Source organism: Saccopteryx bilineata, chromosome 9 (genome assembly GCF_036850765.1).
Source record: "Saccopteryx bilineata isolate mSacBil1 chromosome 9, mSacBil1_pri_phased_curated, whole genome shotgun sequence".
Taxonomy (NCBI): Eukaryota; Metazoa; Chordata; class Mammalia; order Chiroptera; family Emballonuridae; genus Saccopteryx; species Saccopteryx bilineata.
The window spans coordinates 90,240,715-90,254,672 of NC_089498.1; the positions used below are offsets into that span (position 1 = coordinate 90,240,715).

Genomic DNA, 13,958 nt, shown 5'->3' on the forward strand with positions numbered 1-13,958 from the left:
AATGCAGACAAAGCATTACTCATTGCTTTCAGGGGCCGTCTGTCCACCATGAAAGAGTTAGCGTGGTTTCATAGCAGCCAGTCTTCTAAGTGGCAACTCTAGACTTGAGAAAGGCTGCCATCTGATATGGGAGACCATTTCAGATTGTCCCAGTTTACATGAATTTAGTCATTATTGCCAAGACTAGGAACCCTCAATGTGACATACATGATACTTCAAAATGGACTTGAAGACAGGCAACTTTGACCTTGCAATGGGATATAGGTAATGTTCATACAGTTTAAACTTTTTCCTTTTTAAATATGAGACAAAATACTTTGCTGCTTAAAGTTTTAGGTAAAAGACACATTTGAAGAAATTATTCTTACGGTATTTAAGCAACCAGTACATCTATCTATAACATTTTTAATTGTTTCCATCTTTTAGATTAATGAACATTGCAGGAGGGTACGAGGGTACTAATATCAGTAGTAACATGTCAATTGAAACCTATCCCATGAACTTAGACCAAGTAGTGCAATTAATTTTTGACCCTTACAGTTCCTAAGATTCTGGGTAGAAATTTGATATAAAAAGTGCTTACTGAGACTTTGTGATAAAAAGTGAAAATAGGTATACTAGGTAGGAGTGCAAATATATTTTTGCCTAAGTAAGAATCTCAGTGTTACAGAATTATACATTTTAGTGCTGCTTCTAGTTGTTTCTGTTTTTTTTTTATTTGAGATGTGATATTTTTCAAAAGCCTGAGCCATTTCAGAAATATTACATTAAGTAAGTTTTTCCATAGAACTAGTATTACCTTTGTAAAGTTAAAAATTCTTTAAATTGGAAACTTCTTTGGGTAGAGGACTAGGAAGTGGTAAACTGGTAGGTTTCTGAAATACTGTAGAACTTTTCATTAGATTTATATTGAAAATGTATAGTTTTACACATGATGAATTTTTAGTATTGCTTCTGTATGTTATTCCAGCAGATAAAAGTTCTTTCAGTCTGAAATAAGCTTTTTTTCCTTCTAAACAGATTCATGAAAATATGCATCAGTTTAATACCGTCTTGGAATTCATGAGATGGAAGCATAGGTCAAAGCTGTTTGGAGAAAATTGGAAGTACAGTTTTATCTAGCTACATCTCTGAGGTAAGGAAAAGACTTTTAAAAAATAACTAGAATAATATGAAACTTTACATTTTTTTAAAATTTATTTATTAAATTTAATGCAGTGACATTGATAAATCAGGGTACATATGTTGAGAGAAAACATCTCTAGATTATTTTGACATTTGATTGTGCTGTATACCCCTCCCCCAAAGTTAAATTGTCTTCTGTCACCTTCTATCTGGTTTTCTTTGTGCCCCTCCCCTCCCCCACCCCCTCTCTCCTTCTTCACCCCAACCCCCTCCCCCCACCCCTGGTGCCATCACATTCTTGTTCATGTCTCTGAGTCTCATTTTTATGTCCCTTCTATGTATGGATTCATGTAGTTCTTAGTTTTTTTTTCTGATTTACTTATTTCACTCCGTATAATGTTATCAAGGTCCATCCATGTTATTGTAAAGGATCCGATGTCATCATTTCTTATGGCTGAGTAGTACTCCATAGTATATATGTACCAAAGCTTTTTAATCCACTTGTCCTCTGACGGACACTTGGGTTGTTTCCAGATCTTCGCTATTGTGAACAATGCTTCCACAAACATGGGGGTGCATTTCTCCTTTTCGAGTCGTTCTATGGTGTCCTTGGGGTATATTCCTAAAAGTGGGATAGCTGGGTCAAAAGGCAGTTCGATTTTCAGTTTTTTGAGGAATCTCCATACTGTTTTCCACAGAGGCTGCACCAGTCTGCATTCCCACCAGCAGTGCAGGAGGGTTCCCTTTTCTCCACATCCTCGCCAGCACTTATTCTGTGTTGTTTTGTTGATGAGCGCCATTCTGACTGGTGTGAGGTGATATCTCATTGTGGTTTTAATTTGCATTTCTCTAATGATTAGTGATGTTCAGCATTTTTTCATATGCCTGTTGGCCATCTGTATGTCCTCTTTGGAGAAGTGTCTATTCATCTCTTTTGCCCATTTTTGGATTGGATTGTTTGTCTTCCTGGTGTTGAGATTTACGAGTTCTTTATAAATTTTGGTTATTAACCCTTTATCAGACGTATTGTCAAATATGTTCTCCCATTGTGTAGTTTGTCTTTTCTGTTCTTGTTGTCTTTAGCTGTGCAAAAGCTTTTTAGTTTGATATAGTCCCATTTGTTTATCCTGTCTTTTATTTCACTTCCCCATGGAGATAAATCATCAAATATATTGCTCCGAGAGATGTCGGAGAGCTTACTGCCTATGTTTTCTTCTAAGATGCTTATGGTTTCACGGCCTACATTTAAGTCTTTTATCCATTTTGAGATTATTTTTGTGAGTGGTCTAAGCTGGTGATCTAGTTTCATTTTTTTGCAGGTAGCTGTCCAGTTTTCCCAACACCATTTGTTAAAGAGGCTGTCTTTACTCCATTGTATTTCCTTGCCTCCTTTGTCAAATATCAGTTGTCCATAGAACTGTGGGTTTATTTCTGGGTTCTCTGTTCTGTTCCATTGATCTGTATGCCTGTTCTTAGCCAGTACCAGGCTGTTTTGAGCACAATGGCCTTGTAGTATAACTTGATATCAGGAAATGTGATACCTCCCACTTTATTCTTCTTTTTTAAGATTGCTGAGGCTATTCGTGTTCTCTTTTGGTTCCATATAAATTTTTGGAATATGTGTTCTATATCTTTGAAGTATGTCATTGGTATTTTAATTGGTATTGCATTGAATTTATAGATTGCTTTGGGTAATATAGACATTTTAATGATGTTTATTCTTCCTAACCATGAGCACGGTATATGCTTCCACTTGTTTGTATCTTCCTTGATTTCTTTTATCAATGCTTTGTAATTTTCCGAGTACAAGTCTTTAGTCTCCTTGGTTAAGTTTATTCCTAGGTACTTTATTTTTTTGGTTGTAATTGTGAAGGGGATTGTTTCCTTAATTTCTCTTTCTGACTGTTCATTGTTGGTGTATAAAAATGCCTCTGATTTCTGAGTATTGATTTTATATCCTGCCACTTTGCTGAATTCATTTATCAGGTCCAGTAGCTTTTTGACTGAGACTTTAGGGTTTTCTATATACAATATCATATCATCTGCAAATAATGATAGTTTTACTTCTTCTTTTCCCACTTGAATTCCTTTTATTTCTTCTTCTTGTCTGATAGCTGTGGCTAGGACTTCCAGGACCATGTTAAATAAGAGTGGTGAAAGGGGGCACCCCTGCCTTGTTTCTGAGGGTATTGATTTTAATTTTTGCCCATTGAGTATGATGTTGGCTGTGGGTTTCTCATAGATGGCTTTTATCATGTTGAAGTATGTTCCCTGTGTTCCCACTTTGCTGAGAGTTTTGATCATGAATGGGTGCTGGATTTTATCAAATGCTTTTTCTGCATCTATTGAAATTATCATATGGTTTTTCTCCTTCTTTTTGTTTATGTGATGAATCACATTGATTGATTTACGAATATTGTACCATCCTTGCCTCCCCAGAATAAATCCCACTTGATCATGGTGTATGATTTTTTTCCATATATTGTTGGATCCGGTTTGCTAATATTTTGTTGAAGATTTTAGCATCTATATTCATCAGAGATATTGGCCTATAATTTTCTTTCTTTGTGTTGTCTTTGCCTGGTTTTGGAATCAGAATTATGCTCGCCTCATAAAAGGAGCTTGGAAGTCTTCCTTCCTCTTGAATGTTTTGAAATAGTTTGAGAAGGATAGGAGTTAGTTCTTCTTTGAATATTTGGTAGAATTCTGTTGTGAAGCCATCAGGCCCTGGACTTTTCTTTGTTGGGAGTTTTTTGATAACTGTTTCAATCTCCTTTGTTGTAATCGGTCTGTTTAGGTTTTCTGATTCTTCCAGATTGATTTTTGGAAGGTTGTATGTTTCAAGGAATTTGTCCATTTCATCTAGGTTGTCTAGTTTTTTGGCATACAGTTCTTCATAGTATTTTCTTATAATATTTTGTATTTCTGTTATGTCAGTTGTTACTTCTCCTCTCTCATTTCTAATTTTATTTATTTGAGTCCTCTCTCTTTTTCTTGGTGAGTCTAGTTAAAGGTTCATTAATCTTGTTTACCTTTTCAAAGAACCAGCTCCTAGTTTCATTGATCTTCTGTATTGTTTCTTTAGCCTCTATGTCATTTATTCCTGCTCTGATCTTTATTATTTCCTTCCTTCTACTACATTTGGGCTTTACTTGCTGTTCTTTTTCTAATTCTTTTAGATGCAGGGTTAAGTTGTTTATTTGAGCTTTTTCTAGCTTCTGAAAGTGTGCCTGTAGTGCTATGAACTTCCCTCTCAGCACTGCTTTCGCTGTGTCCCATAAATTTTGAGTTGTTGTATGGTCATTGTCATTCGTTTCTAGGAATTTTTTTATTTCTTCTTTGATCTCATTCTTAATCCATTCATTATTTAACAATCTGCTATTTAGTTTCCATGTGTTTGAGAATTTTTGAGCTTTTCTGTTGTTTTCATTTCTAGTTTCATGCCGTTGTGATCGGAGAAAGTGCTTGATACGATTTCAGTCTTCTTAAATTTGTTGAGAGCACTTTTGTGCCCTAACATGTGGTCTATCCTAGAGAATGTACCATGAGCACTTGAAAAGAATGTATATTCTGCTGCTTTAGGGTGAAAGGTTATGAAGATATCTATTAAATCGAGTTGATCTAGTGTTTCCAATAAGCCTGCTGTTTCTTTGTTAATTTTCTTTCTTGAGGATCTATCTAGTGATGTTAGTGGGGTATTGAAATCCCCTACTATTATAGTATTGCTGTTGATCTCGCCCTTTAAATCCATCAAAGTCTGCTTTATATATTTAGGTGCTCCTATATTAGGTGCATAGATATTTATAATAGTTATATCTTCCTGTTGGATTACTCCCTTTATCATTATGTAGTGGCCTTCTTTATCTCTTACTATATCCTTTGTTTTAAAGTCCAATTTGTCTGATATAAGTATGGCAACCCCAGCTTTTTTTTCATTTCCATTTGCATGAAACGTTTTTTTCTATCCTTTTACCTTCAATCTATGTGTGTCTTTTGTTCTAAGGTGTGTCTCTTGTAGACAACATATGTATGGGTCCTGTTTTCTTATCCACGCAGCTACCCTATGTCTTTTGATTGGATCATTTAATCCATTTACATTTAAGGTTATTATTGATATGTAGTTGTTTATTGCCATTTTCTTCTTTAAAGGTGTATTCCTTTTTTTTTTTTTTTTTTGCTGTATTCTTTTCCCACTTTGATCTGTTTACACCAGGCCCCTTAATATTTCCTGCAGCATTGGTTTGGTTGTAATGAATTCCTTGAGTTGTTTTTTGTCTGGGAAGCTTTTTATTTCTCCTTCGATTTTAAACGATAGCCTTGTTGGATAAAGTAGTCTTGGTTGTAGGTTCTTGTTCTGCATTACTTTGAATATTTCTTGCCATTCCCTTCTGGCCTCAAGTGTTTCTGTTGAGAAGTCAGATGTCATCCTTATGGGGGCTCCTTTGTAGGTGATAACTTTTTTTTCTCTTGCAGCTTTTAATATTTTCTCTTTATCGCTTAGCTTTGGTATTTTAATTATGATGTGTCTTGGTGTAGGTTTCTTTGGGTTTCTCTTTAATGGAGTCCTCTGTGCTTCTTGGATTTGTGAGAGTTTCTCTTGCATAAATTTAGGGAAGTTTTCAGCTATGATATGATTGAACAAAGTCTCTATGCCTTGTTCTTTTTCTTCTTCTTCAGCAACCCCTATGATGCGGATGTTATTTCTCTTCATGTTGTCACAGAGTTCTCTAAGAGTTTCCTCTGACTTTTTGAGTCTTTTTTCTCTTTTCTTCTCTGCTTTCATGCCTTCATTCCAGTTTTTCTCTAACTCGCTGATTCGATCCTCTGCTCTATCCTGTTTTTAATTCCTTCCATTGTGGTCTTTATTTCTGATATTGTATTTGTCGTCTCCAACTGATTCTTTTTTATACTTGCTATTTCTTTATTTAGGTTTTCAAACTGCCCCTCCATTGTTGTTCTAAGATCCCTAAGCATCCTTACAATCATTATTTTGAACTCCGCATCTGGAAGTTTGATTATTTCCATATCACTCAGTTCATCTCTCGAAGGTGTCTCTTGTGGTTTCATTTGGATTGCACTCCTTTGTCTTCTCATCCTCTTTTTTTTTTGTTTTATTTGTAGAGTTGGTTGAGTCTAGGCTTGGCGTTGTCTGCCTCCAGTTTTCAGTTGTGTTATTTCTAGGTCTTCTTGGGTTGGTATCAGCTGTTATCTGTCGAAACTTTACATTTTTAACAATTGAAAAATAGTTCTTCTAAATCACTACTACAACTTTAACTTTAGTTTCTTTGATAACCTTTTTTATGAATCTTAAGTGGTTTTAACATGTCCTTCTCTCCTCATACTGTTGAACTTCTTCAGGAGTAAAGGTATTTATTTATTATTATTAATAGTACTATCTTTAATTACAGAAAATAAGCATTAAATGATATATATATAATTATGAAATATATATGTATTTATTTCTTCTCTCTAAAGATGACTAAGCTGACTTCAGAGTAGATCATATTAAAATGAATTTTTGCATCATTCTAAAATATTCCCACATTTAAAATTTAGGATAAAATTATCTTAGAATAATAGATATTTGGAGGTAGAATTTATTTAATGTAAAGAAGTAGTACAACCAGGGATGGGGGAAAGAAACCATTCTAAAACAATATGTACAGAGAAATCATGTTTATTATTTTCAGATTCATTTAGAGACTCAAATTATCAGGTAAAAGGTTTGAATTCTTCAGGGATTTACATTTTAAAAAAATAGAATATACACTGTTTTGAGGCTGCGTATACTTTTTTCTCATGAAGTAGTAGGCTTTGCCCATTGTTTCTACTTCCTTATAGCATCATCTTTTTCCCCTACCAAACTGTTGTATTTGCTCTTTTGAAAAATACTCCTTTCTCAGTTGTCTTTTTTTTTTTTTTTTTTTTTTTGAGAGAGAGAGAGAAAGGTAGGGAGAGAGAGAGAGACAGGAACATCTAGCTGCTCCTGTTTTGTGCCCTGACCCAGGGAATCAAACCAGCAACCTTCGTGCTCCAGAACAATGCTCCAACCAACTGAGCAATATGCTCAGGGCTCTCAGTTGTCTTCTGTTGTGTTTCAATTTTATACTTTTGGATCACTGTAGTGGTTGCCATTTTTCCTTTATTGAAATTCTCTTGGCTTCTATGACTCTGTGCTCTTCTAATTCTACTTCTTTATTTACTCCTTCAAAATTTCTTTCTTTTCCTACTCTTAAATAATACCTTTGAAATTCAGTGTTTTCCTTTGGCTTTTTTTTTTTTAAAGGACTGTGCTTTTTTTTTTTTAATTCTTATTTTATTTATTCATTTTAGAGAGGAAAGACAGAGGGGGGGAGAGAGAGAGAGAGAGAGAGAGAGAGAGAGAGAGAGAGACAGGAGGGAGGAGCTGGAAGCATCAACTCCCATATGTGCCTTGACCAGGCAAGCCCAGGGTTTTGAACCAGCAACCTCAGCATTTCCAGGTTGACTCTTTAGCCACTGCGCCACCACAGGTCAGGCTCCTTTGGCTTTTTAAATCTCACATCCTTTCAGTTTTACCTTGATAATGTATCATGAGTGTTTTCATCCTCTTTTTTCTAATCCCTCCATTACTGTGCAGGTTCAGGTCTTTATAATACATTTCACCTGAAATATTGCAGTACTCTCCTAACTTTGTGCCTCTCCTTACTGTTTTCCCTTTACATGTTGCTATGGCTTAAGTTTTCTAGAAGATAATTCTGCATATACTGTCAGTGACTCTGTCAGCTTTCCAGAGTAAGAACAAACTGCTATAATACTAAAGCCTCTCAACAGTATGTTGTTGAATGAGGCACGTCTTTGCCTGCAGCCAATTACTCTGAGCTGGGGGCACTGTGTTAGGCAGTGCGAATGCAAAACATTCCTTGTTTTGTTTTCAAAGACTGTGTTTAGAGATGAGCATGCAAAGTTAATTTAAGTACAATTTAGAAAGTGCTGTATGATATTAAAGTGTAGTGGAATCACCTAGAAAAGGCTCCACCAACATTGTTAGAGGAGAAGATTATCAGGGAGGCTTCACATAGGAATGACATTTGAGTGGAATTTGAACAAAGAGTAGAAAATAGCTGAGTGGAATTTGGGAGGCAAGAGGATTTCATGCACAGAGCCCAGCATAAGCAGTGGAATTTTGAACTGTATAGACCAGGGGTCCCCCAACTTTTTACACAGGGGGCCAGTTCACTGTCCCTCAGACCGTTGGAGGGCTGGACTATAAAAAAAAACTATGAACAAATCCCTATGCACACCGCACATAATCTTATTTTAAAGTAAAAAAACAAAACAGGAACAAATACAATATTTAAAATAAAGAACAAGTAAATTTAAATCAACACACTGACCAGTATTTCAATGGGAACTATGGGCCTGCTTTTGGCTAATGAGATGGTCAATGTGCTCCTCTCACTGACCACCAATGAAAGAGGTGCCCCTTCCGGAAGTGCAGTGGGGGCCGGATAAATGGCCTCAGGGGGCCGCATGCAGCCCACAGGCCGTAGTTTGGGGACCCCTGGTATAGGATGTACAAAAGAAGAAAACATTTTGTGTGGTTTGAATTCATGATAGAAGAGAGGGATTGAATGACAAGGCTGGAAAGATTTTGATTGTAAAGAACTTTGAATGCTGTAGTTAGGAGTTTAGAATTTATTTTTTGAGTAGTTGGCCATCTTTGAAAAGTTTTTGGGTTTTTTTTTTTAAGCTAGAGAGTCAGACAGACACGGACAGATAGACAGGAAAGGAGAGAGATGAGAAGCATCAACTAATTAGTTACGGTCCTTTATTCATTGATTTCTTTCTTTCTCATACCTGCTTTGACCCAGAAAAGGGGGGGGAGCTCCAGCTTAGGCAATGACCCCTTGCTCAAGCTAGCAACTTGGGGTTCATGCCAGCGACCTTGGGCTCAAGCCATCAAGTTTGGGGTCATGTCTATGATCCTATGTTCAAGTTGGTGACCCCTCGCTCAAGCCAGCAACCTCAGGGTTTTGACCTGGGACTTCAGCGTCCCAGGTTGACACTCTGTCCACTGTGCCACCACTGGTTAGGTGATATACTCTTAACTTGTTTTAAGCAAAAACAAAAATGAGGCTCTTTATTAAGATAGGAATCAGCATATCTAAAATTTTGAAAACCTTTAACCTTGATTATTGGACAAATGTTTAATTTTCTTCTTTTCTATCTCTACATGTATGATTCTCTTCAGCCAATGATTTGGAATTGTCCTGTATTTTCTCTCCTCTCTATTCATGTTATTCTTTTGTTCTGGCATGCTTTTTCTTCTCTTCCTCTTCTGTAGAAGACCTGTCAGGCTTTAAAAATCCATCTCAGCCAGACCAGGTGGCGGCGCGGTAGATAGAGCATCAGACTGGGACACGGAGGACCCTCCAGGTTCGAAACCCCAAGGTCACCGGCTTGAGTGTGGGCTTATCTGGCTTGAGTGAAGGTTCACCAGTTTGATCGAGGTGTCGCTAGCTTGAGCCCCAAAGCCCCAAAGTTGCTGGCCTGAAGCCCTAGGTCGCTGGCTTGAGCAAGGCGTCACTTGCTCTGCTGTAGCCTCGTGGTCAAAGAACATATGAGAAAGCAATCACTGAAAAATTAAGGAGCTGCAATGAAGAATTGATGGTTCTCATCTCTCTCCCTTCCTGTCTGTCTGTCCCTATCTCTGACCCTCTCTATCTAAAAAAAAAAAAAAAAAAAAAAAAAATTCCATCTCAAGTGCCAGTTCATTCCTGAGTTGTTTCTGTTGTTTATTCTTTTGACTCTAATAATATGTTCCTCCCAGTTTAAGGCCCCAGAGCACTTAACTTTTGTTCTATATGGTATTATTTTTTATTTTGGTCCCTGTTAAACTCTGTAATAGCAAGTTACAAAGGCAGAATCAAAAAGTAAAGAGCACCAGCCCCATCCTCTGTTTATAATCATATTAATAATCTGTATGTGCCTGGCCTGTGGTGGCACAGTGCATAGGCATTGACCTGGAGTACTGAGATCACCGGTTTGAAACCCTGGACTTGTTGGTAAAGGCACATACATCAAGCAAGAAGCAAGCAGTGAACAACTAAAGTGAGGCAACTATGAATTGATACTTCTCACTCAGCCCCTTTCCTTTCTCTGTAAAATCAAAAAAAAAAATCTGAAAAATAATATGTGTGTGTAATACAAGTAATGATAACCAACACTGCCAGGTACAAGTGATAAATGCCAAAGGAATAAATTATTACTTTCCAGGTACTCTGAGAAGTACAGCTAGAAATAGGAGCAGTTATTTGAGCTATTTGAGCTGGACTTTGAGAGATGAGTAGAATTTGGATAGGTAAAGAAAGAACTTAAAGGTATTTCTGAAAAGCTGATTAATAGAAAAATGAATATTTCTGTAAGGGTAGGAAGTGTGACACAAAGAAAATGATATTTTGGGGAAATTAATAGTAGTGTTTGAACATATATCATGAGAGATGTGGAGTGAGGGCAGGGAGGTCACATAGTTGTAATGGTGGTGAGGAATGTGGTCATCAGACTTTAATCAGAGTGGTAATGGTGGAAATAGAAATGGTGGAAATAAGTGAAATTGGTATTGTGAAGGCAGGAGGGACACTGATTTATGAAGATGTTGGAAAGAGGCAATGATACCCACATTTTTTATCCAGATAGTAGGGATAATGTTGCATAACATTAATAGCAAACATAAGTAATTCTTCAAATCCAGTTTGATCTGAGTTTTATAAATTTAAAGAAACATTAGAATTAGTGCTCTTCTGTTGATCTCTTTGTTTATATACAGGAAATGTTTTATACATTATTTTTCATGCCTTTGCATATTGAAATGGAGAGAATGTGAAAAAAGAGAAATCCTGCCTCTTCTAGAAGAGCGCTTCATAAAGAAACACTCTCCTGTTCACATTCATCTCATCTGCTGTAGTTGTAAATGCTGTGTAAGAGTTAGTAAAATTTAAGAATATTTTAAGTATTTCTACTGGCATAATTCTGACACTTAAAGAAGTATGGTATGTTGCCCTGGCCGGTTGGCTCAGCGATAGAGCGTCGGCCTGGCGTGCAGGGGACCCGGGTTCGATTCCCGGCCAGGGCACATAGGAGAGGTGCCCATTTGCTTCTCCACCCCCTCTCCCCCCTTCCTCTCTGTCTCTCTCTTCCCCTCCCGCAGCCAAGGCTCCATTGGAGCAAAGATGGCCCGGGCGCTGGGGATGGCTCCTTGGCCTCTGCCCCAGGCGCTAGAGTGGCTCTGGTCGCGGCAGAGCTTCGCCCCTGGTGGGCGTGCCGGGTGGATCCCGGTCGGGCGCATGCGGGAGTCTGTCTGTCTCTCCCCGTTTCCAGCTTCAGAAAAATACAAAAAAAAAAAAAAAAGAAGAAGTGTACGGTATCTTATTTTAGTAGAATTACTGTTATATGAATCAGGACTTAATGGAGAAATTCATTAAACAGAATTTGATGGTTCCACATTAACAAGTAAGCATTAGTATGGTAATATCCTTAGAGAAATACCTTATAGTAAGGTAATAAGTTACCTTAATGTATAATCTAGCTAGTTTTGATGCTTTTGTTATTTTCAAGTTAATTAATGATTTAGAACTTTGCAATATTTAGGAAAAATCCACCACTATATATTGAAAATAAAGTAGTCATAGTTTGTTTCCTGATTATACATTGTGTAAAACCAGAAAACATTATATTATTGAGGAAGGAAAGCAGTCATGTTAAGAAAAAGTTAGACTTTATGATGGAACTATTATCAAGTTATTTCCTAACATAAATCCAGTTAAACTTTCAAATTAATTAATACTTGTATTATCAACTTATATGTATATATATTTATATCTAAAGATTCTATCATTCTTTTTAAAAAATTTTATTTATTGATTTGAGAGAGAGAAAGAGAGAGAGAAGTGGGGGAGAAGCAGGAAGCATCAACTCATAGTAGTTGCTTCTTATATGTGCCTTGATCGGGCAAGCCTAGGGTTTCAAACAAGCAACCTCAGTGTTCCAGGCTGATGCTCTATCCACTGCACCACCACAGGTTGGGCCCCTCTATCATTCTTTTTTTTTTTTTTTTTTTTTTGCATTTTTCTGAAGCTGGAAACAGGGAGAGACAGTCAGACAGACTCCCGTATGCGCCCGGCCGGGATCCACCCGGCACGCCCACCAGGGGGCAACGCTCTGCCCACCAGGGGGCGATGCTCTGCCCATCCTGGGCGTCGCCATGTTGCGACCCTCCTGGGTGTCGCCATGTTGCGACCAGAGCCACTCTAGCGCCTGGGGCAGAGGCCACAGAGCCATCCCCAGCGCCCGGGCCATCTCTGCTCCAATGGAGCCTTGGCTGCGGGAGGGGAAGAGAGAGACAGAGGAAGGCGCGGCGGAGGGGTGGAGAAGCAAATGGGCGCTTCTCCTATGTGCCCTGGCCGGGAATCGAACCCGGGTCCTCCGCACGCTAGGCTGACGCTCTACCGCTGAGCCAACCGGCCAGGGCCCCTCTATCATTCTTATCTCAGAATAGTAACAACAGTGTTTCCCAAAGTGTAGTGTGTGTACTACTGCTAGTATTCAGAATAAGATTAAATAGTACACAGATGAATTTTTAAAATGTTCAGTTATATTTATTTTTATACCTGCCTATTTATGACAATGTTGACTGATTAAAGATGGTGACATTATGTTCCCTTTGTTTTCTGTTTCAAACTGTGGTTCAGAATCTTGAGTCGATCAGACTTTCATTTTATGATGTCAGATTACTATCTTTGCTCTTTTTTTTTTAATATTAATATTTTTTTATTAAATTTAATGCAGTGACATTGATAAATCAGGGTACATATGTTGAGAGAAAATATCTCTAGATTATTTTGACATTTGATTGTGCTGTATACCCCTCCCGCACTATCTTTGCTCTTTATAAGGTTCCTCAATTTATTTATTTTATCTTTTTTTTTCTTGGTCTCCCATTTTCCTCTCTTCCTGCCATATGAAACCACTTGTTGATTTGTTTGCTATTTGCCTTTGAATGAATGTGTCCTTATAGAACATACTGTGTGTTGGTGTATGTATGTGTGTGTAGTTGACTTAATCAGATTATTGCTACAAATATTCTGCCTTTTTCTCCCACTGTTTTCTTCAGCACAAGAAAGTTAAGACTTCTCCTGTTGGTTTGTATACTACACTTGTTCACTGCTTCTGACTTGTGTGTGGCATCCCATATGCACAGCACATATCCTGCTACTTTAAGAGGCAGCATACTCTTCTTAAAAGCACAAGCAGTGGCCAGGTGGCTGCAATTTGAGCACTATCACCTCTCAGTGGATTCCTTTGGAAGGAGAGCCTGAGAAAAGGACTGATGGCTGAGGAGTTTATTTGGGAGTCATCCAAAGAAGCAGAAATAAGGGAATGCAGAAGATGAGACAGAGAAGAGAGTAAATTTACACCAAGTGTGTTAATGAACTATAGTAGTTATCACTGGGCAAATGGGTTTCGATCACCTTGGGATCCTTTAAATGCACCTCAGTATTGTTTCACCAAAGGACATTTTTTTAAGAGTATTTATTCTTTTTTTTTTTTAGAGAAGAGAGAGAGAGAGAAAGAGGGGAGGAGCAGGAAGCATCAACTCCCATATGTGCCTTGACCAGGCAAGCCCAGGGTTTCGAACCGGCAACCTCAGTGTTCCAGGTTGACATTTTATCCACTGTGCTACCACAGGTCAAGCTCACCAAAGGACATTTTTCCATTGACTTTCATCTTTTGTTACTTGAGCATTGCGCCTAGCGCTTTATAAGTCTAGCATTTGTGTGGTTGTGTCTTTGTAC

At 37.7% G+C, this 13,958-nt stretch overlaps 1 protein-coding gene across 4 annotated transcripts in view; it reads left to right on the forward strand.

Annotated features, from left to right (window-relative positions):
• Positions 1–13,958, forward strand: part of BMPR1A (bone morphogenetic protein receptor type 1A) — a 211,867-nt gene that overhangs the window by 93,201 nt on the left and 104,708 nt on the right. For 3 of the 4 annotated variants that reach the window (XM_066242038.1, XM_066242036.1, XM_066242035.1), the window contains one exon: positions 1,021–1,135. The exons of the other annotated variant lie outside the window; for it this stretch is intronic. The gene's annotated coding sequence lies outside the window, so the exon portion shown is untranslated. The remainder of the gene's footprint in view (positions 1–1,020; positions 1,136–13,958) is intronic. 4 annotated transcript variants of the gene reach the window in all.